General features: G+C 41.3%; 1 protein-coding gene across 2 annotated transcripts in view; it reads right to left on the bottom strand.

Annotated features, from left to right (window-relative positions):
- The window catches only part of LOC119906844 (zinc fingers and homeoboxes protein 2-like), a 135439-nt gene extending 111877 nt beyond the window's left edge, over positions 1-23562 (bottom strand). Inside the window, exon 1 of one of the 2 annotated variants that reach the window (XM_038724269.1) lies at positions 22879-23562. The gene's annotated coding sequence lies outside the window, so the exon portion shown is untranslated. Of the gene's footprint in view, positions 1-2248; positions 2436-22878 lie in introns of those variants that run through there. The other variant, XM_038724270.1, reaches the window with a different exon arrangement.
- Between the last annotated feature and the right edge of the window lie 352 nt (positions 23563-23914).

The following is a 23914-nucleotide window of genomic DNA, read 5'->3' as shown; positions in this document are numbered from 1 at the left end:
GCGACTTCTCACCGTTTCAACAGTTTGTTCCTCCAAATGACATTAGTGAAATAAATACCATTAATGAATCTACTGTAAGCGCCGCCGACTCTGACAAAATGCCTCCTGGCGCTGAAAGGACGCCAAGACTGTGGCTGTTAAAGTGGAGAATGTGTAATGCTTTCACGCCATTTGTACACATTAATCAGCTAAAACACATACACAGCGTCAGCAGCAAGACCGTCAGCCGCCATCAGTCTCTACTCTGCTTTTTATATGATGATCCACCAGGACGGATCTCACAAGAGATCTGTTAGATTATTATGAAGGCGCTAATGAAAGATTGAAGGAAGAAAAAAGGAGGGGGAAGCTGGAATCCTTCCTCTGCAGTTACAGTAAAGCTCGAAATGAAAATGAAATTGGCGTGCTGGATAACAATCAACACAATGTGTCACACTGGCTTTAATCGCAGCAGAGTGCACTTTATTGTTGCTCAACCAGAATATGTGCTCAAGTTTCCAGAATCATTTCTAACTTAACAAACAGATTTTACAGCCAAAATGCAAATATTAATACGACTTAAGACAGCAAATATTTTCTACCATTGCTTTAGACTTAGAACTAAAACACCTTCTTCTTCAGGGTTCGCCCTACACCCGTGGTTCACAAACTGGGTGCATGAATGAACTGCATGAATATGACATAGACAAACAAAAGGGCTTTATTTTGCTGCCTGAATGTTTTCATTATTCAAATGGTAGTGTTTCATTATAAAAATGAAATCCACTCCTTACTTGGCTTCTGAAGAGCGGGGGCGTGACAGTTTGAGAACCACTTCCCTAAGCAGACAGGACCCTATATGCCAGTAGGCTTGAAGGCCACACAATCAAGTACTCCGTGAAGTCCAGACCAGTCGTTCTCAACAAGGGTTCAAAGGATAAATCTGAGAGATCCCGAGGTGATTAAGAGGTTAGGAAAGCAGTAAAACATTTCAGCAACACTGAGGCTCGGTTCTAAACAGAAGGCAGTTTCCTAGCTGTCTCGCTACCGTAACAGACAGCATTTACGGCAACGTGTGATGTCAGCACGCCAGCCTGCGTCTCATCTGGCTGTCAGTTACTAGCCTTAGCATCCGCTAACAGACGCCTCATAAATCATACTAAACAAACTTGGTTGGTCACAGTCACAGGCTACTAAGATAGTTCAGTGAAGTTTTACTTGAAACTAAACGAAATATGTTCGTCAACTACCTTTTTTTCCCCCCCTGACGAAAACGAGACGGCGACAATGTCCATAAACGCAGACTGCGACTATATCAACGTGCAATATTGTTGACGAATAATGACGAGACTAAAACGTAATTCATGTAAAAAAAAACGTTAATAAAATCTCTCTTTCTTTTTGTCAGTTTGATGAGGAGACAAAATATTACAGGCCATTTTACAGGCCATATATTTTATAATTATTTTTATTATTTTATTATATAACAGTTTGTTCATTCTTTCAGCAGTATTTTCCTCTTCCTGTGCTTTGCACGCTGCCGACCGGGGCGCCGCCTGGTGCGCGTGGTATCTATTTAAGGACTACTAGCCAATCAGAAGCAGAGTAGGGCGGGTCCTGACAAACCAAAACCCACGGCTTCGGTTCAGCTGTACATGTTGCCGACCAGCTTAGCAACATGAACTGGAGCGAGAGTTTCAGGGTGGTGAGTTATTAATCTGTAACAAAAGTATCTTTCATCCATAAAGTTTCAACTGCACAGTACTTTATGTCCACTGACTGCCTGGAGGGTATCTGACGTCTAACACCTGTTACAAAGTAATGCAGCTGGACTACAATCGAGCTGTTTTCAGGAAGTTCAGGAGCTGTGTTTTCTGTGGGGGATGGTAACTCCCTTTAGGGTTGACTTTTTCACTTTGCAAACCTATTACATGCACAAAAAACAAACAAACAACAACAAAAAAAAAAATATATATATATATATATATAAACACAATGAAGGAAACGGAAAAAGCCAAAAAGCATAATGCGGCCTCTTTAAAAATTCTTTACACGTGTAAAACAAAACCTCAACTCGCTCTGTTTTTAATAAGCATGAGGGGAGGGAGCCAACAGAGTATTATAAAATGACACAATCCTTGAAACCATTATCCAAGATGACTTAATAACTTAACATCATGTTAACATAGTACAAACTACGAAACAAACTGTTGAAATAAAGTTTAAATAGTGCCTCTGTATGTCCATTTTCCTATTACACTCCACTTACATTCTTACATCTGAACAAAATGCGATGCTTCGCTCCCCAAATGGTTTTCATTACAAATAGGTTATAGACCATCTGATTCCTATCACAGTCTTTATATCCTCCACGGTACTTCAGGGATTCATTTGCTGAGAAACATGTTACAAATAACCTGTCTGCAATCTCTGTTTTCATGCTATAAATATGCTGGAATTTAAACACAGACTTTCACCTAGAAAAACACGGTCCAGCGTCTAAACCACTCCTCTAACAACTATGCCAACGTAAACATGCACGGCACTGAGTGACAGCAGTTTTCTGCCTTTCACACTGGCTGTGTCAGGACCCCCCCCCCCCCCCCCTAACCTTTGACCTCCTCTCATCATGGCTACATGTCATGTTGTTGATTTTGGTTTTCCAGCTTATTCTCCTGTTGTAAGAGTCTCTGCATTGTGACACTGAAAACGTCCCAGATGACACAGCCGACTGACCTAACTTATCTTTATCATTCTCCCCTGTAGGATGAAGTGGAGTCTAATAATAGCTGTGTAGAAACTTGGCCTATAGCCATACATTCGGCCTGGTTTTGTTTGCCGCACTGCACAGAGCGGTGGAACAGATAATCATATTCCCTGCCTCATATACCTTAACGCTGCTTTTTGTTTATGATGTTTATGATGACAATAATGCAGTGACACTGATGTGTGTGTGTGAGAGAGTTTTAATATGGCAGCTCAGAAGCTAACAAGGAGGTAACACACAACACTGTCCTGAGCTGCAGAATAATTATCCCACAATGCTGTTTGGTGAAACCAGGCAAGACTCAAGACGGTGCTGTCGCTAAGTATCAGAGTGATGACACACACAAACAGACGCACACATACTTTAACAGCATGAGAGCGCCGTGATAGGCCGGAGAGCAGCAGGGAGTGAAGAGGGAAAAGCAGCCAATGGGGACAGAGAATCGGTGGTCAGCCTACAGCAGTCAGCCAATAAAAACGCCGTGTTGGCTCCCGGGGAGGCGGGGCGTTTGAGCTCTGCCTTCCTTGTTTTGTGCTCTTGGCTCGGACTTGGAGCCACATTCCTGCCGTTCCCCCTGCTCCATTCCTGGGCTGGTGGCTGGGTTCAATAGGTGAAGCAGGGAACTGTGGGAAACTAAGGACGAGAGGAATGGAGGTGGTGCTGGGAGGGGGGGGGGGGGCAGCACGTACAGCACGAAAACCTCAGGGAAAGGTAGCGGGGCAAAAATTAAAGCCAGACAAGAAAACACACATCAGATGGCGAAGGCAATTCTCACCATCACAGATTCAAGACCTTTCAATGACTTTCAAAAGTCTACCGTGTTCTGTTCAATGTGCTCAGTTGTTGAGCACAAGTTGTTCTGCACAGCGGCTGAGGTTTACTGATTAGTTTGGTTGCAATCTTGGTTTTAACTTTCCTAAAATTTCAAAACACCACAGGGACACTTCGGTTACATTAACAAATGTTTGGTTATATTCGGTTGCAGGATTAACAGGTGTGAAGTCAAGTGACATTAATTAAACTTGAGACAGACTGGAGTCGACTCAAGATGCTTCTTCTGCAAAGACACGTGTGGGGAGAGGCTCTGCCGACAAATGCAGTGGAGGGTGTTATGGGTAAAGTAGTTTGCAGAGACTTACAAATTAGCCCACACTGCGTTCAATGAGGATGGAGAGAACAGAGGATGAAAAGTTTAAGTGGAAGAGCTGCACTCTTTCTAATGGCCAGCGAGGGGGGCGACAACAGTGGTTCCAAAAAAGAAGTCAGGCTGCATTGTTGTCAATGACAAAATTAAGCTACTTCTCCCTTGATTTATTACCTCAGTAAACACTTTACTAATGACTTTATGGTCACAGTTGCTTGTTTGAAGTCTTCTTCAACACAGCATAAGCACAACCAAAGTTATACTCAAAACAATCCTCGATTTTTGAGGTCAATTCCAATACTGTTTCATTTGAGAGCTTAAAAACTGCCAATTACAATATAAAATTGCGTATTCATTTTTGAACATTGACATATTTTTTGATAATGGCGATGGCCCAATGGATAACACTACGCCGCCCCTCCTCATATTTCAGCCAATCGTGTGGTTCCGCTGACGTAAGGGAATGTTTTACTTCTACTGCGCATGCGCGGAAGTGGTGACGCATGCGTAGTGGAAGTATAACCGGTCGGGAAAAAACGCTTTTTAAACCTTATTTTGGGGCAAAGTTGTCAAACTTTTTCAGCGATTTTTATCAGATTTTAATGCCGATTCTATTCATGTAGTTTTTATGTCCTGATGACCAGTGAGAGTGCAGATCTGTCTCTCTCTCTCTCTCTCACGCACTTTTATTTTGTAGGCAGCAACGTAACAAAAACAACAACAGGGTGCAGGATGAGAGATGTGTGGCAGAAGTTAGCAGGCAGAGACAACACATAAAGCTGATTCTGATACTGACATATTGATCATATGTTTAAACATTAATCAGCAGCTTAGAAGCAGCTAAAGCGGCGACCCGGCGGGGTTTAAGAGGTTTTATACATCCAAAAAACTTCTATAAAGCTTTTTGATTTTACTGTGCATGGAGGACAGGGGGAAGAAACCAGAGAAGGGATGATGAGTGAGGAGGAAGAAGACGGGAACAAGAGGCACTTCTTGAACAGATGAGATTTCAAGCTTCAAGCTTCAAGCTTTCAGCCTCCGACAGACTGTTCAGACTGGAGTGGGAAGGTCATTTCTGTTTTTAGGAGGCGAGAGGAAGAGGAGGGGAGAACTGAAGAAGAAAAGTCAAGTTTCAGGAGCTGGTCACAGATATATAAGGCCTGCAAGACATCGACAATTAAAGATATAATCAATATGGGGCTGCAACTAACATTTATTCGTATTATTGACTAATCGTTTCGTTCGTACCCGCTTACAGGCCGTGTCTGGAGTAATCCTACATCCTCTCATGATACCGTCTAACCGCTAATCCTAGTGAACACGGCTGGACCGGAACCAAACCCAGTGTCCAGGACCGACGGAGGCCAGTTTGACGGCAAGGAATCCAGCTCCAGGACTCCTACTCCGGGTACGACGAAGACACGGCGGAGTGGAGCGAGAGGATGGTCGGGCATCAGAGCGGCAGCGACAGCGTGTAGAGCAGGAGGATTTTCACTTCTAACTGTGAATTGAAGGGTTTCTTATGACGAAACCAGAGCTGTTGATTGTTGAAACAGTGGAAAGACTAACCAAGACGGTTTTGGTGAGGTTTATTTTGTTTCTGTGGGGTTTGAATGAAGTGTTTTTTGTATTTTTTTCTGTTTGATAAGGAAAATAGGTGTAAGAATATTTCCTTTTCTTGACATGTTGTGAATTGATTTTGTTTATTAAAACGAAAAAGGTAAAAGATCTTGCGTGACGTAGCAAATTCGGCACACATCTCCCAGCTGAAACTACGTGGGCTAAGAAAACAACCACTTAGCCTAGAGGTCGGTCTGTCCTTTAAAAAAGTACATTTTCAACAAATTAATTTGGCTAGTAAAAGACGAAGGAGTGGCTGCTGAATTTGGAAAAACCATCTCCTGCTGCGACTGGTAGAGAAAGACAGCAGTTCATTTCCTGTCGTGGTGATGAGTCAGGCAGAGAAATGGCACGATGGCGCAAGCCTTGATCCGCCAACGCCTAAAAATAGTCCCCATGCTTGACGCCTTGTCTACACTTCACCAAAACGTGGAATTTTTGACCACATTAAAAAGTAAAGTGGGAAACTAACGAGCCTGAGTTTGGCTGCTCTGAGCCCAAGTTTATACCTCCCTGTGTGTCTGTATACTGTCTGACAACAGCACGCCACAGAGAGGACAGAAACAAAAGGCAGTAAAGGTAGAAAATGCCTTTGTGTTTGTGTTGGACTACTTTTCTTTCCAAGTTTACATTTTGCTTCCTCTCCCATCTTTCCTGTAACCTTTCCAGTGTATACACACTGTCTAATGAAGCAGAAATGCTATAAAAATAACAAAGAAAAGTAGCCTGTAAGGCAGCTGAAGTGGTTAAAAACTGGCATTGTGTTCAACTTCTTCTAAACTAAACTTTTCCTGTTCCATCTCCACTGTGTATATAATGAATTTAAGCAAAAATACCAGTTAAAATATTTAAAACATACTTCAAAAGGCGCCACATAAGGCAGTAAAAAGGCTTTTTTGGGCAATTAAGTTTAAGGACATCTTTCTTTTTTAGACAAAAGAGAAATCCCTTTAAAAATGTGAGGATTTTAGATGTTTAATGAAAAAAAATCCTGCTTGCTCTTATTTTGAAGAGCATTTAGTTCCTTTGACTGACACATCTGACAGTGTCCTGCTCCGAAACAAAGTGAGAAAAACGGTGCACTTTAATTGCTCTTCATCCAGACTCACACACTCCCAACGTGCACAAACTCAGTGTGAAATATTAATGTGGATGTTAGGTAGCAAACAGCGGGGGAGTCTGTCTGTTCAGATTTCTGTAACAGTGGTTTTCCAGACAGAGAAAGAGGTCACTATGACAAATACCGGCAGTACACTGACCTGCATACAGTACAACTCTGCAGGGTGGAAGCTGGAAAAAGAAAAATACTCTGCCCTGCTGATTTCAAACACAGCTCAACACACAGGCCGTGTTCAGACAAAGACCCAGTCACTTTGTATTAAGTACACTCAAAGTCACTAAAAAATGTTTTTGATCAAAAGTAAAAGGGAAGTGAAAGGCAGCAAGTTGTTTGACAAACCCACATCCATTATCCTCAAATACTCTCCTACCTTGACAGTACACCAAATACTGGCCCAGTAATCTTTTCAGTGACACATCTAGTAAAAGACAACTCCACTGAAACCTTATGCTCACCTGACTGGCCAGAACAGTCTTTTATTTATTATATTATATATATATATATATATATACGCCATCAGTTGTAACATAAAGTGAATCAAAGACTGAATACAGGTGAGATCTGAACTATAAATCAAAACCTACACCGTGCAGTGTTTCCCACAAGAGACTATGGTGGGTGTGCATGCCCCCATTGTACATTTTAAAGTTAAATGCATTAATTTGGTGCTAAATTAAGAGGCTATCTATGAAGAACTTTGCACTCTTGTAAACAATGTTGTGCTCTAGTAAACTATTTGATCATAAAACCATTGTATAGCTATAAATGGTGATGAAACAGCAACAAAAGTCAACAAATTTATTCAATGTTTTTCCAGCAACCCTAAATCAAAGAATAGAAAATAGAATAAGTAATTTCCCTAACATTTTATTGTTGATTTTGTTTTACTTTTAATGGACACATGTAATATGTTTATACTTTCTGTGAATATAATCCAATTAATCTTATTTCCATCCTGTATAGACACCTTATCTTGAAAACCGGACGTTGTCACATGTATCTTCGCGCTAAATTCATCCAGTCCGACCCAGTTTGATAAATAATGTATGTGGTAAGACTTCACAGCCTCTGTTCAGGCAGGACTCTCATACTGCAACACTTGTCTTTGTAAAGAGACAAACTGACAGGATAAAGTCTCTAACCTGCCTGTCAGCTCGCTCTGGGCCGTTTCAGTTACCATAAAGGCTTTAATACGCGTGCACTCCAAATTTAGGTGCGGCTAGCTTATTCGCCTTCTCACAAACGAGTGACAGAAACAGGCCGTTAACGTAGTTACCTCAAAAGAAAAGTGGTTGTCTCGAGTCGGAGACCAAAGTGTGTTAGTGTGCGAGCTCACAGCAGCGCCCACAAAACACAACGTTAGAGGTCTGTGATGTAATTATGAGATGTGTAAAAATATTTTCGGTTCATTTTGAAACTATGGTGTGGCGGGCCGCCATGGTCTTGTTAATTAATGGGTAACACTGCTGTAGGTATCTGTATGTGGCAGGACTGACTTTAACCTCTTGCATCAACCAAAAGACCATATTTCCTAAGGAGCGTTATGCACTACTACTACTTCACTACTATTCAAAAGTCTCATAGACAAAATGTCAATTTAGATTCAGAATTTAAAAAGTCAAGATATTGTTTTGAACCTGACAGCAGTGAGAGTTTGTCCTATGTATTCTTTTTTGTAAAGTGCTGCAGGGTGATTGATTGATTGATTGAAGTTCAGACAGTAAAACAACAGTAACTCTTCTGTGAGCAGCATTATTTGCTAGAGGGAATTCATTTCTACTCCACATACTGGACCTCGAGAGAAAATCCTGGCCACATACAGCACCTTCTTAAATTCTTTCCATGCACAAAAAATGGTTTACATCAGAGATTTCATTTTCACACATGGAGCGCATACCTGGACATTTTTACTTTTTCTGAACCTTGCGAGTAGCTTTCAAGAGCTGGCAGTAGCGATGCATTCACTATCTCTACGGATCTTCCTGCTGGCTCAGGGATTCAAACCAGCAGCTTTAATCCTTTTCTGTTGATGGACAGAGTCCTACTCAGGGATCCTGCAGCTCAAATGTCCTGAGATGAAACTGATCGATTTAGGGGATCGATTGAGGAACTGCAGCATCAGTTTTCATCGCAAACTTTGATTCCCCCTGATATTATTTTAGTCTTCACGACAACTTCCTTTCCATAAAAGGTAGACGGGACAGTTTGGTAAGTAGAGTAACGTTTTCACCGCCTGCGTCTGAAACAGATTCTTTCATTGGAGATGAATAAGCCTCCGTCAGGGAGTATCACATTCAGCTGGTTGGTGTGATGGTGACCTCAGTAGCAGCGGGGTTTTATTCGGAGTGAAGGGACACTGTGAGTAATGTCAGCCCTGATGGCTCTTTTTATGTACAGCTGTAGGAGCTGGGGTAACACAGAGCGCCACAGACTGTTTAAAATACAGAACATGATGGACGGATTTGTTTCTAGTGTCCTGAACAAATTTAAATTTAGGTAATTTTCTCTGAAGGAAAACTGGATCCTTAAAGCAGTGTGCAGAAAAAGGTTTTGCCCCACGGGACCTTATTTCAGAAAAAATATGTAATCGAGGCAAGAGACAAAAAATCTTTTGATCCCGTTTGAATTGTGCCCTGGATTACACATAAATTTGTCAAATTAAAAGACAAGTTTGTCATAAAGCTGTGAAAGTATACAACTTTGAAAATACATAGACTACAAAGACTACAAATCCAAAAGTCTCTTATCACGTCATAACTTTTTCTTCCATGCGTAGATGAGGAGATGAAAGGAGTCGTTGGATTAAAAACATCAGGTGAGATAAATCTATGCGCGGAATATAGCTAAGCTACCTAGCTAGTAGCAACCAAGCAATGAACATTTGGTTTTCACACAAAATTAATGTTACGACAAACTGCGACTTATATTTAAAGAGGTGGTATCAGGCTAATTTTCAGGTTAATAATATTATTAAGGTGTTTTACCAGAACAGGTTTCATTTTCAAAAAACACTATATTTTTTTCGTCATACTGCACATTGCTGCAGCTCCTCTTTCCACCCTGTGTTGAAGGCTTCGTTTTAGCTATGGAGTGATACATCTTGTCTCTAAATGAGCTTTGTCGGGAGTTGCACATGTGCAGTTCCTAGTTAAGGACTAATAGCCAATCAGAAGCAGAGAAGGGCGGGTCAGCGAGAAGTCAGTAAACGCTACATGTTGCCAACCAGCTTGGCAACATGGACTGGAGCGAGAGTTTCAGAGTAGTGAGTTATTAATCTGTAACAAAAGCATCTTTCATCCATAAAGTTTTAACTGAGCTCTGTCTCTACATCACAGGAACAACTTTCTGTCCACTGACTGCCTGGAGGGTAGCTAGTGTTTGGAAGAGGGAGGAGAGCTGTGTGCTGCAGCTCGCTGTTTTTCCACCGCTGTTTTTGAGGGCGTGTTGGACTAGCCTCTTGGCGAGCGTTATCACGCACATTTTGCTGTGTCGTCACAAGAAAGCCTAAGAAAAGGCTGGACTACAAAACAAGCTGTTTTCAGGCAGTTCAGAGCAGAGTTTTCTGTAGGAGATGGGAACTCCCTTTGGGCTTTTTCACTTTGCAAAACTGTTACATGCACAAAAAAAGGTATATAACTCAAAGGAGAGGAGAAAAGCTAAAAAGCAGAATACCACCTCTTTAAATTGACAAACATAATGTGTTTAATTTAGGGCACAACTCAAACAGGATGTCTTTCACCGTTTTTTCAAAATAACTTCCCATAGGGTGGAAGTGGAAGGGACAGACTTTGGCTCTCTATTTACATTTAGCTGACGCTTTTATCCAAAGCGACTTCCAGTTGCTATATATATATATATATATGTCAGATGTCGCACGCCTCTGGAGCAACTAGGGGTTAAGTGTCTTAAGTGTCAGTGGGGGACTGAACCCGGGTCTCTCACACCAAAGGCATGTGTCTTATCCATTGCGACTGTAACCAATCGTAACTTCAGGTCAGCAGGTGACAATGATTGAACAAACAGCTGTTAAAAAAAAAAAAACTTGCCACCTCCACTAACTCGTCAATCATGGGTATAAAAATCCACTAAATTAAATGTTTATAATGTTTCTGATTTTCCAGCACCATTAACTCATTGTTGCGTTTAATTTGTAGTTGCCACCGAGTTTCTATTGAACACTTTATTCTCATAGATTCAAAGTACACTGGCTAACCTTTAACCCCCGATTGGACAGCCCTGTTGTGACATCACTGATCTGGGTGTGGTCACATGCTCTCAGTTGCGCAGTTTTCTGTGTAATTCAGCGTGGAGTTCCCCTTTAAATGCACTTTTAGGAAACTTCCTCAAAGACAAGACTTCACACCTGCGATCTTGTAATATTGGGAGATGTTTTTGGGCTTTTGTTATTTAGCAATGTTGTTGCAATGCATTGTGGGATTTCCTACTCCTCCTAAGAAATCACTGCATGCTTCCTTCCTCCCATGTGTCCTACCTGATGAAACTAACATTTTCGTTCTTAGAAATGCTGCCTAAATAGAAACCATCCTTGCGTTTGAAACAGGGCTTTGTTGTGTCTCAGAGCGCCGCTGCCAAAAAACAATTTCCTATTTACACTGAGTGAGTGTGTGTGTGTGCGTCTGTCTGTGTGTGAGAGCGAGAAAGAGAGATTGAGAATGAGAGCTCCCGATTCCTAAATTTGGAAATCAGCAGGATGAGGCTAATTCAATCAGTTCAAAAAGAAAATAGAAACTATAAACTATAAATAACAAAAGAGCCTTGTCTCATGTATTTTAAACAGTCAAATGTGACAGTGACAAGAGTGCGACCAGACATCAAAAAGAAAATATACATCCTAACTTAGGTGAAAAGTAGGGAATTCCATCTATCATATACATGAACTTTAATTTTATGATTTATTTTTGTTTTTGTGTAAGATAAACTCGTCTTCTTTACCACGCAGGTCTGAGGAGAATTCAGGAGGCAGACATCTGTTCACCTGTTTCGCTCTGTGTCACACAAAGAACCTGATGATTTGGTACACGGTGTATTATTTAATTTAAAGTAATACAGTTAGTTGAATAATGATAATGAAAGTAAAAGCTTTCACCTTATGCACCAAAAATGTATAGTTCCTGTCCAGACTGTATTCTTCAGTCTCTCTTGCTTCAAATGAAAAGAAAGTTGTATTTCTGGACATTAATTAGCATAATCAATATTATATTTATTATAATTATCTAGGGGTCAGTTCTAATTTTCCACAGCTAATGCCAAAACCTGTCTAGGTAATAAAAACGTATTGAGCGCCAGTTGACCTGCTCCAACCTGGCAACAAAGATGGAAAAAAAATGCAATTAAATGAAAAGAAAACCAGAGTAAAATGATTACATTCCACAGGTTATTTATTTATTACAGTGAATGTACATGGCATTTTATTTAGTTGTTTATCAGGTAATAAAAGACACAAATATTTGCTGGATGGTCGTATTTCTTTGAATGTCATATAACAGTAATACTAGGAGGTTATTGACTGGAGGTCAGGCTCAGTAAGAAGTCAGAGGATGTCTCTTTGGGTTTTGGCAATGTGAAGGGCATTAGTCATTTATTTTGACATTTCACAGACCAAACATGTGAAAAGTGAAATTAAAAGTAACTGAATTCTTAATAATCAAAATCCTCCTCCTTTCAGAAACATAATTTCTTTGTATTATTATTTTGGGGCAAAATGTGATTTAGAAAAAAAAAATCAAAGCAATGAGTTCAGAAAGTTATTTTTCTTAACGTGCAAAGGAAAAGTCAGCTGCACGTGAAATCATGACACACCAATAACCCCAGGCATTTGTTCATTTTTAACCGGTGGGGGATGGACCTGGTTTGTTTTGTTCAACCCGCGACTAGCGAACCGACTCATGACTTATTTGTGTATCAGAGAAAACGTCGCAACTGTAAAGCCCGTCTGCCGCTTTGGTTTCACGGATGGTGAAGTTATACTGATATTTAGAGTCATGGAGTCTAACTTGCACAAATCCCCATCAGAGAAAGGATCAATTAAGCTAAACTAAACCTGCCACGTTTTATAGAGGAGACACGCCACTCAATCACATCCTCAATACAACTCTATGGGGAAAAGCCCGTAACGGTAAAGATGGCGGTTATCCCGCCCCTCCCGCTAGAAAGCCATCGTTTGCTTTTAGCAGCCAAACTATTTCAGCGATTTTTATTAGTTTCTACTGCTGATTCATGTAGTTTTTGTGTCCCAGTAAAAGCACAGTTCTCATGCTCTCCCCATTCATTCAGATAGTAGCCTGGTCTCGTTAGCCCGAAATAGCTGCGCGGAGGCGTTGCCAAGATGGCTGCCGAGTGGCGTGACTTGCCTATAAGGACTAAACCAAACAACCCATCTCCCTCTGCTGCTAGGGGATGGAAGGTGGCAGGTTAACAAGAAGGATGGCATCATCACTATCATCCGTCACTTAAAAACAAGTGACAGTTTTCCAGTCACTCACTTTTTTCGACATCATCAAAAAATATGGCTTTGTTTGACTAACAGTTCAAATCTCAAGGGTGTTCAAAATATAAATGTGTAATATTGAATTGGCCTGAACGATTCTGTAAAAATATTCAACAGCGATTATTTTGATATTGCAATTACGATATGATTTGCAATATTAAAGGGAAATTATCATTTTTACATTATTATTCTAAAGTATCTGTACCAAACAAATATGATGTGTAGGCCAGGACATCTCTGCAGCACAAAAATATTTACTTTAAAATGTTATTTTGAAACACATATCACCTTTAAACAAATACTATTATAAAATTATAAATTAATATAAAAAAATATATTAAAATATTTAGATTAATTGTTCAGACCTAATTCCCAGAATATGTTACAGGTATAAATGTCACTATAACTTATCTGGAAAATCAATTGAGAACCTGTGAATGAACCAGAAGGGAATGTTTTTTAAAATCAAGCAAAATAAAAACAAATCAAAAAATCATTAAAAAGCTCCTGCTTACTTGAATCATTGCCCAGAATATCCTACACGCCTTTAGATATTTAAGTAATAGCTACCACGGTTTAAAACAGTCCACAGTCTCGTATCGCTCACTGTGAATTTGGAAAACTCATTTGATTTTCTTGCCTCAGTGTTAACCTGTTCATTAGTGGCGGCAGCTGAGTGTTTCCACTTTGTTTCTGCAAGGTGAAGCGGCTCAGCAGAGGAGCTGCTGTCAAACAGATCAGAAAGAAGAAGACGGGCCGAGGCAGCATCACAGAAACAGCCTCTCGCCTGGAAAGTGGTTGTTTCCAACTGCGGACCAGCTGGCGAAAATAAAAATACTGGGAAACAATATCCTCTGTCTTAATAAAACATACAACTGCAGTTCTCTTGAGCAAGGCAGCGTCCTCTCCCAGCGGAGGCCATCATGAGACGAGCCTGTGGCGTTAGCGGGCGGCCCCCAGGTGTGAAAATGAGGAAACACATGAATATCAATGAGGACGCTGATGAAAAAGAGGGAACCGTGCTCAGTAAGCTTTTTCTGGATAAATGAGGGTTTGGAACAAGGTTCAAATTAACAATCCAGACATGAGGGGAGGGGGTTCTTCAACAAAACACAGATCTGGGGGTGGGGGGAGCTAATCTAAGACGTTTTTTGTCTGATGAGCCCATCAGTGGTGCTGGTCACTCATGTGTTGAGTAATTGAGAAACACACACTGCAGGCTTTAATGAGAAAATAAGAATTCTTTTCTCTCTTCATGAATAAAAATGACTTCTTGGAGATTTACGAGGGGGAAAAAAAAATCTAAATAATATAAGCAGCGATAACAAACACAGCATCTGTTTCTGAAGTGTTTGTCTCTAAATATGAGATATACGCGGAAAGAAAAGTGACACCTGCTTTCACCGGACGATTGATGGAGATAAAGCAGAAATAAATCCGACTAGTTTTTTTTTAATGGGCACTCCGTACATTATGACAAAATTACACACTTTCACAGAGTGGAGCCTGAATATATTTTAAGAGGAAAGAAATTCAGGTGATGGTGTTTTTTGTCTAATTAAAAAGAAAACAGAAAAACAGCTGCACACCTTCCTAATTCTTGTTCACCAAACAAAAACTTTCCTGCCTCTTAAAATCATCGCAAAACACACCTCAAACTCAACAGAAACAAAATAAAACTCTAACCGCTAACCAACTAGTAAAACCTCAATTCACAGATTTAAATATTCTACCTGTACTCGCTGTTTTTTCCCCGCTGCCATGGCGGGCTTTGCGCCACTACAGGCTTCTTATTCTTTATAAATATATATAAAAAAAATCAATTAGTCAATCAACAGGAATTGTATCTAAAACTAGGGGTGTGATGAAATCGTGCCACAAGATCTTGTGATATTAAACCATGGCGATATTTCTCGCTGTCTCACAATGTCAGCATGACATTAGCAGAGAAGATGCCCCTCGCCATTTTTAAAAATCAATTACAGTAAAAATCACAGTATGGCAGTGCGCTGCGATTAAGACTACTGCTATGTTCTGTCATATCGAAGTCAGCTAAAAACAGCTCATCACTTCAATAAACTCTCAAAAGTGCGGCCACGTCGGTGAAGATTTTCGCGGCTGTTTGGGCGGAGTCAGACTTTCCGTTAAAAAACAAAAATTAAAGAGCTATGTCAAAACAGTCTTTATACAGCCGCATATGGAGGCTGTAGAAGATCCCTGAGAAGACATTATCAGTAATCAAGTAACCTAATGAACAGCGGAAGATTCAAAGCACAAGTTGCAACAATACATTCATTGTGAATTGACCCCAGTTCAATGTAAATTGGTGTGATACATCAAATTCATTGATATTGATTAAATATTTTGTTGGAATTTTATGAATCAACCCACATGATTATACACTGATGGCAAAATGTGCTTAAATTCAAAAACACAAATTGAAAACGGGGAAATCGCGGAATTTGGGAAAAATTCACTGATATCATAGGCCCCTTATCAAGATTTCTTAAAAACGGTGTTAAGATATCATCTCGTCTCCTTCTCGTGAGCTAAGTGTATCGTCAAACCCTTTTATAAAACTAATTTGATAGTCAATTAATCCTTACCAAACATAGTAGGGGTTCAAAATATAAGGATTTACTGCTTTTCCTTCTCACATGTGACATAAAGCTGAATTATGTGTTTTAAGTGAAATGCAGTTCTTCAAAGTTGGCCTGAAAATACCTTAAAATATTTGTTTGAACAGTTAAATCCTGGTGAAACAAAAAGGTGTAGTTTATTTATTAGTTAGATGTCCATTTTGTCCAATTGTCTAACATAGTTTCTCATTTAATTTCAATGCTATTTATCTAGCACTAAATAGGTGAACCCCCCTTGCATGGAACAGTGACCCCAACAGAAAAACATACAAGCGGCCCAATATGACCCGTTCCCAAACAGCCCTGGCTATATACACTATATTTTATTTTATAATCTGGCATGTAGTTTTGTTTTATTGACTGTCTCACATCACGTGACCTCCCAGTTTGTCCCCGTTGACGAAGCTGTGGGCGGGACGGCGCTGCAGATCGATGTTAAGCTGATTGGCCCGGAGGGGAAACTAACAGTTACAGCTAAAAAAAAAACACAAGGTGACATATTTGTCAGTGATTGGTCCAGACAGATATTTCATCATGTGGAAGCAGACGTGTTTACTGTTAGTTTGTTTATCAATCACACGGCTCCCTGCGGCGCCGCATAAAGACGAGCTTTCTACACCTCTCTTTCTGCAGACAGACGACAGAAGTGAAGTCTTACTGTTTTATTTGCATGTTACATTAATATTAATTACTCTACAGAGCTCTCAGCTGACAAGCACGCAACCACAACTGAGCTTGATTTATCTTGTCTGCAAAAAAAAAGAAAAAAAAACCTCATTTGCATTTTCTCCTGTATTTTATTTTTTCTGTCACTGTATTTACGTAAAATTTTTAGGAACGTGTCATTAGGATGTACACTTCATCTTCTCTGTTTTCTGGTTTGACCCGTGAAGGCTGTGAAAGTAAACGCGGATATTTTTGGACTGAATCTGCTGTATTGTGCCAGTATTCAATATCCTAAAGTTTTAGCCTCCTCCTGCCAAAAAAAATTTAAACAATTACAAGCATTTCCCCCTCATTTATTCTTGGCAGCGTGGAAAAGCCTCTGAAGCAGCACGCAGACCACAGGACACGTAAAACGCCATTACCATTACTGCCGTTTCCACACTGATCAATATTTCATTATGGGGATAGATTTAGGTGATACTGCCCATAGATAACAGGATCATACTGATTAATGATATAACAGAATTAAATATTATCATACACAATGAGCCACATCAGATATGGATGATGCTTAATAGAGATGCTCTGATTAAATCAGGCACTGATCAGAATCAGTTCATATGACTCGGTCAAGTGGTCCCAGATACGACAACCAAGTGTAAGATAGATTAAATAAACATAATTTTAAGTGATTAAACCCTTAAAATCGATATCTTTCTTCCACTGTTAACAGAAAATAAAACACTCTTTAGGCACTTTTAAGCAAACTTTCTTTTAAAAGCCTTTATCAAGTTAGTCAAGCGACCGGTTTAAACCTCACAGGGTCATCAGGGCAGATAGAAAAGTATTCTTGGTGCTCTATTTAGACATCGAAGCAAGAGTTTTCATTTCTGTGGCCAGTCCAATTTGAGGTTCCCTGGATTTAGTTCTTGTGAAACTAAAACTTCTGTGTTTCCTTGATTTTGTTGTCGATGTTGTGAAAAACGATAAACTGCTCATATTAACTTCGACAGCTTCTGAACCGCCTGAAAATGTTGTTTGCGGGGCAAACTCACTACTTAACTCACTAATGATTGGTTAGGGCAGCGGTTCCCAAACTGGAGGGGCATAGATCTGATGCGTGGATGACCAGGGAATAAATATTGAGTAGAAGTTGAATGAAGATGATTTAAGTAGGAAAAACAAAAAAAAACAACAAGAGTTTGGTGATGACAGTGCAGCGATCATTTGTTTTATTTCAAGTGAATTCAACATGGTTCATTTTATATCTGTTGCTCCCCCAATATTTTTGGCTTTTTGGCTTCTGAAGGGGGGCATGACACAAAAAGTTTGAAGTTTTGAAGAACCACAGGGTTGGGAAAACAGACCAAAAACGGTCTCAAAATGCAACGGGTGCTGTGTTACTGGCAAAAGTCCAGATGCAGATTTAAAAGATGTAAAAAATATGTTAATATCTGCTTTAACAAGCCGCTGTGGGATTGTTTGTCCAGACGTTTGCTGTTGACTCCTGTACGGCAGCTTTGCATGATTCAAAGTTTTGAATTTTCTTTCTTATACTGGCCTTCATGTAGGCCTTTCATTTCAGCCTCTGTCTGAAACAAGCTACAGATGCTCCATCTCTTTAACCCCCTCCCCTAAAGCCCACTGTCTTCTTCTGATTGGCCAAGACCTGAAGCCTGTTACCAGGGGGCGAGTTCAGCGCAGACAAAACGTAGCAAAACGTATTTTTCAACGGAAACGTTGGTCCCCTGACCACCCTGCTGTGTACGCAAGCGCACTGCATTTTCCTGCCTTTTTAACGCCGTTATGTTTACAAACTTGTTGCCGCCGATTGGGAAACACCTGAGACACGCCCACCAAACGGGAGCAAACATACCTCGAAGCCCGTTGCAGAACGTTGCGCAACGTTGCAAAGAAACATGCCGTTCAATCCGAAAATGTTGCAAACCGCCTCAGGCTGTTACCTCAGAGCAGTACAGACAAACTGAGCGTTGCTGTGCAGAGCAAATGACCATATATGGAACGGCGGCTCCGTCTGGCTCCGTGTGTCGTAGAACGGAGCCGTTGGTAGAAAAAGCAGTTGAAAACAGAGGGAGGGAATCTGAGGTTTTGGCTCACAGGGATTTCTCTGAAATACTTTATTTAAAGCTTTCACCATGTTTAACATGAACATCCAACATTGTAACATTGTAGATAACTCATAAAATATGGAAAAGCACAACAGGTCTCCTTTAAGAAAGTCAAAACTGCCAATTTCAGAGAATAGGATGCAGCAGAAAAACAGCCTTTAGATTTAAAGAGTAAAAAAGACTAGAGTTTCGGAGCAGCTGGCCCAAGTTTAAAAATTACACATGTAAAAGCCTTTTGACAGCATGAACAAACTGGTGAAGAGGTATTGGCACATAACTTTTAAAAAACAATTTATTTAATGGTGTGACAGCTTCTTCTACCCTGGTGCAGAATGTGTGCATGGCAGAAAATACTAAAAGAAAAATTTCCAAACGCAGACAAAGAAATCATCTGCAACGTGATGTCCTTCAGCAACAAGAAGCTGAGAGCACAAATTGTCAAAAAGATGACACCAAAATAAAAGCTCTTAATATCTTAGGGAAGTCATGGGAGTTAAATCTGGTCAAATGGGGATCCCTGGTGTTCGTGTTCACACTAACTTCGCCCCCAAACCCTCCCAGTCGACGTGGAAGGTGGGTTTGATCCAACAGCAGCCGTGCAGATCCAAAAAAGCCTGTGTGTGTAAATGTGTGTAAATGTGTGTGTGTGTGTGTGTCGAGTTTCCCCATGAAGAGCTCCAGCAGAGAGGCAGGGCGAACACACACCCACCCACACACACAGTGTTTCTGACCAGCCCATGCTCTCCGGTGACTCACCACACACACACACACGCGCGAAATCACCGCCACTTCACTCACTCACGCACAACATGGCACGCTCGTACTCTCTTTCCCAAACACACACCCACACACAAACACACACACAGCCTCTCACTATTTCATAAAACACCAATAGCACCGACAATACATGTGCGTGTGTGCTTGAGTGAAATAAAAGCAAAATAAAAAGTGTGTGTGCGTGCAAGATGCAGCTGTCACGCGTGCTTTGCGAATGTGCGTGCATGTGTGAAATAAATAGCAGTTTGACAGGGCAACAATGAGTGTGTGTGTGTGTGTGTGTGTGTGTGTGTGTGTGTGTGTGTGTGTGTTTTCCCGGCTCGTATAGCTGCCATAAACCCCTCATGACTGAATGCCACGGAGGGCAACACAAACGCAGAATGGGGTCCATTTCTGTCGCCACAAATAATTTAAAAAAATAAAATAAATAAGTGTCAAGCAGCAATTTTATAGCGATAAAAACCCAATGATGTGAACAGTCTAAACGGTGAAATAAAAGCTCGCCACAGTTGCAGAGTGTGTGTGTGTGTGTGTGTGTGTGAGATTGTGGATTGGGGTGACAGGTCAGGTGGCAACAGCGAATCACAGCTGCACTTCTTAGGAGCCGGCAAAATGTGTGTGTATGTCAAAGAAGTAGCAGCGTGTTAGAGCAGGAAGTGGAAAGCGAGGGTGTGTGTGTGTGTGTGTGTGTGTGTGTGTGTGTGTGTGTGTGTGTGTGAAGTCTCCAGGCGAAGGAAGGGAAAGTGCACGAGAGCTGTGTGTGTGCGTGTGTGATGCGTGTGTGTGTGTTGCCGTTTGTGACAAATAAATAGCAGCCAGAGAGCAAGCGAGCGCGCTCTGATTCGGAGACTGGCAGCATGACTGACTGATCCCTGCATCCATATCATAGGATTAAAAAGCCTGACACGGCGGCGATACAATAGAGGCAAAATATGAGACAAAAAAAAAAGTCGGTCAATGGAAAAGGAAATGTGATTATGAAGCAGAACAGGCGAGAGGGAGATAATAATAAAAAAAATAAAAATCTGACACACTTTCAACAAGAGGAGCCATACAGTGGTAGCGGCTGGGAGGAGGTGGATGTTAATGCTGTCACCGGGCAGTATAGAGGAAGGAGGAAGAGGAGGAGCTGCTGCTGCCAAATATGAGCCTCTCTCCTGTGTTTTCCAAGAGCCAAGACACACTTCAGTCACACTGTCAGGGATGTGGTGGAGGGTGAAAACCTGCCCAAATTCAGTTTACACACCTGTTCTTCTGAGCCTGACAGAAATCTTCCCTCTGTACGTCCTTCAAACTAGACTCAAGCTGTAGAGAGTCACACAAGGACAGCAAGGAAAAACCACAAAACACCAAACAAGAAGAGTAGGTTGGTTGATGACTAAACTGAGGGTCATCAGGGTGTATTTTTTTGGTGTGTGCCACCACGTCACTGCATGCATATGGGCCTCAACCGGCGCGCAAGGCACACCTAATTATTCATGATCTTTATGTAACAAGATTTGGGTAGAAAATTAGGTCGGAGAACATACTGAGAAGGAACTGGATGAATTTGAGATCCAGGAGAAAAGTTTTGATCACGAGAAAAGAACTTCTATATTGTGTGCCACCAATGCCAGTCCGTATACCGGTTCAGAAACATGGTACTGGATCAATACACCGTATAAACCAGTTTGTTCAAGCAAACTACAACAGCCAGTCGCTGTAAAAAAAAAAAAAAAAAAAAAAAATTAAATAATAAACAACCGCTTTTGAAAACAAAGACAAAACTGCCAATGGATAAAAATTCATTTAATTCAACCTTCACACACACTGGTTTCCATAAAAACCAGTCTCTGATTAGATTACACACCAGACTGCCATACAAACTGAGAGTCTGTACACTGGCAGCCTATTTCTGTGTAAACCAGTAGAAAACCAGTGGAAGACCAGTCTACCATTAACCGGTGTGAAGTCAACGGCTGTTCACCCAAACAGGCAGCCAGTCCTCTGAACCAGATCTACCACAGTTTGTATTTAACATGAAAGACACAATTAATATAATTCAACAAAACTTAACTGTCCTGTCTCCATAAAAAAACAGTCTCAGATTAGGGTATCTGACATTTTCTTTATAAACCAGTTAGAAACCACACTGCCTTCCTTGTGCTCCTTATATAAAACCAGTTTAAAAACCAGAATACTGTACATACTGGCGGCCTATTTCAGTGTAAACCAGTAAAAGACCAGTCTGCCATTAACCGATGTGAAGTCAACGGCTGTTCACCCAAACAGGCAGCCAGTCCTCTGAACCAGATCTACAACAGTCCGTTTGTATTTAACATAAAACGACTTCATTAACATAATTCAGCAAAACTTGATCGACTTATTTGTCTCCATATAAACAAGTTAAAGGTGTAAAAATCACAAACCAACGGTTCGTTTCAGCGTGAAAACTGTTTAATATCAAACTAACCGGCAGCGCGTGCAGTGAGTAACGCACACCAAACGGTCCGCATCTATACGAAACAGGCGTTAAAAGCGACCGTTAACGTTGAAGACAGCTCGCTTAAACACGTAAACCAGTTTAAAAAACAAAACAAACTAACAACCATTTTATCTGCCGGGTCCGTTTCTCCTGACACGGTAGTTAAAAACCAGTCTGCCATCAGCAGCCAGGCTGTTTCTATACAGCCCGCTGACGGAGGCTTCACCTCAGATGACCCAAGCAGCCAGACTGGCTGTCTGCTAGCTAGCCCCGTTTGAACCTAACGTACAGCGGGCAACAACAACACTTGAACCGACACTCCGAACCAAACTGTCACCGGTTCCTACCGCTACCGTGGCACGGAGGGGAAAAAATCATAATACAGCGGGATTATTTTCTACAGGGCTCCGCGGAGTAACGCTAACTCGGAGGGAGAGAGGGAGCCAGCCAAAACAAATGCATTTCCCGACATGAAAGCATAACATCCAGAGACGGGCAGCCACGTTTTGCGCTGCTGTGTGCGGGGGGGAAAAGGCTAAAGCTAAAGCACTTAGCTTCACCGGGTTGCCCGTCATTGACAGGGGCTAACTGGCTAGCGGCTAGCTCCGCTGGCTAATAAATTTATTATGTGCACTTTCACCGGGGGTGGAGGGGGGACGGCAAAAGTTGGCTACCAAAAAAAAACAAAAAAAAAAAAAACAACGCGAACCGGATGACATTCACTTGTCTGACAACTATCCTCAAATATAACCCGAGACCAGTCGCACACCCACTAAAGTTGCGTGACAGCCAGGTATCTATCTGTTTTAATTCTAGTTTGGCTGTCGTGGAGGTTTTCTGGGTGAAAGCAAGGTGATTCCCACTCTGAGAGCCTGTGATGGAGGGGACGGACGGACGGACGGACGCTAGCAGCAGCAGCAGCAGCAGCAGCCTGGGCAGAAACAGCCAGCCAGGCGGCTAGTCTGGCTGCAACCAATCCGCTTTAATAACTTCACTTTTGCGGTCACTTTGGTCAAAATTTCTCTCCAGGAGTTAAATAAATAAGAAGTTTCCCTTGTGTCCTACCTGTGTGTAGTCTCCGGGTGCAGGGAGCGACAGCCTGGAAGTTGATTATTCCCAGATATCCAGAGTGGTGCGGTGCGGGGCGCATATAGCTAGCGCTGGGTACAGTAAAGATTGTAGCATAGCTAACCTAAAGACAACAGTAGAGAGGAGAAAAAAAAACCCTCCTCGTTGCTCATAGGGGGGATCGACGACAAAAACCACATGATCTTTTACGTCAGCATATATTTGCATAGGATGCCAAATTTATGTTTCGCGTCCAGGTGACGTGAAAATGTACAGAAAAGTTTGATAATGGCGCAGCCGGACGCTGGCACGGCTGGTCGGGTTGCGGTGGAGAGGCGCAGGCATGTTGCAGCCACGCACCCCCTGTCCCCCTCCTGCAGCCCCGAGCTGCACCGGTCTGCTGTTTTCATGACTTACAGCACAGGATGGCTGTGACTAAACATCGCTTCAACACTCCTATACGGCCATGTAGGAGCTCACAGCACACAGGTGGTGCTCTAAATTCAGTTTATAACGACTTTATGCAACGTAAAGCCACTTTAACCTGCACCACGCTGCCTCTGCAACACCCTGATTAAACTTATAGTTTTGCTTTAATGTATAGTATCCTCTTTTTTTGTTCTATTTATATACATTTTATACATATTTTAACATCTAACTATGCTTCATTTCCTTAAAGCATGTTAAAACATTATTTACATACATGAGAGTGTAAATAAAAATACATGATGTGATGATATTTAGAAATGCCAGTGTGTTGATTTTCTTTGAACACCTGTTTGATCCTGGAGATGACCTCGCAAACTGCAGCCTGCTCTGGTGCAGCAGCATCACACAACACCCTGTGTGCAGCTAATACATTAATCTAAAGAAAAATGAACGAGCCCCGGTGAGTAAGAGGTGTGGGAGTGGAAGTTAAGTTCCTCCGCGCGGCAGATTGCTGTCTGCATTTAATCAGACTCGTGTATTTTTTGTGTGTGTGTGATAAATGGGCTTGTTGTAGCTGATCAGAGGTATTAAAAGTAGATTCATC

The sequence above is a fragment of the Micropterus salmoides genome, unplaced genomic scaffold, assembly GCF_014851395.1.
Source record: "Micropterus salmoides isolate LMB-PRFRI ecotype aquatic unplaced genomic scaffold, ASM1485139v1 Ms_hic_scaffold_17, whole genome shotgun sequence".
Taxonomy (NCBI): domain Eukaryota; kingdom Metazoa; phylum Chordata; class Actinopteri; order Centrarchiformes; family Centrarchidae; genus Micropterus; species Micropterus salmoides.
The sequence above is the reverse complement of the archived record's forward strand: the minus strand, read 5'-3'. Positions and strand labels throughout refer to the sequence as shown.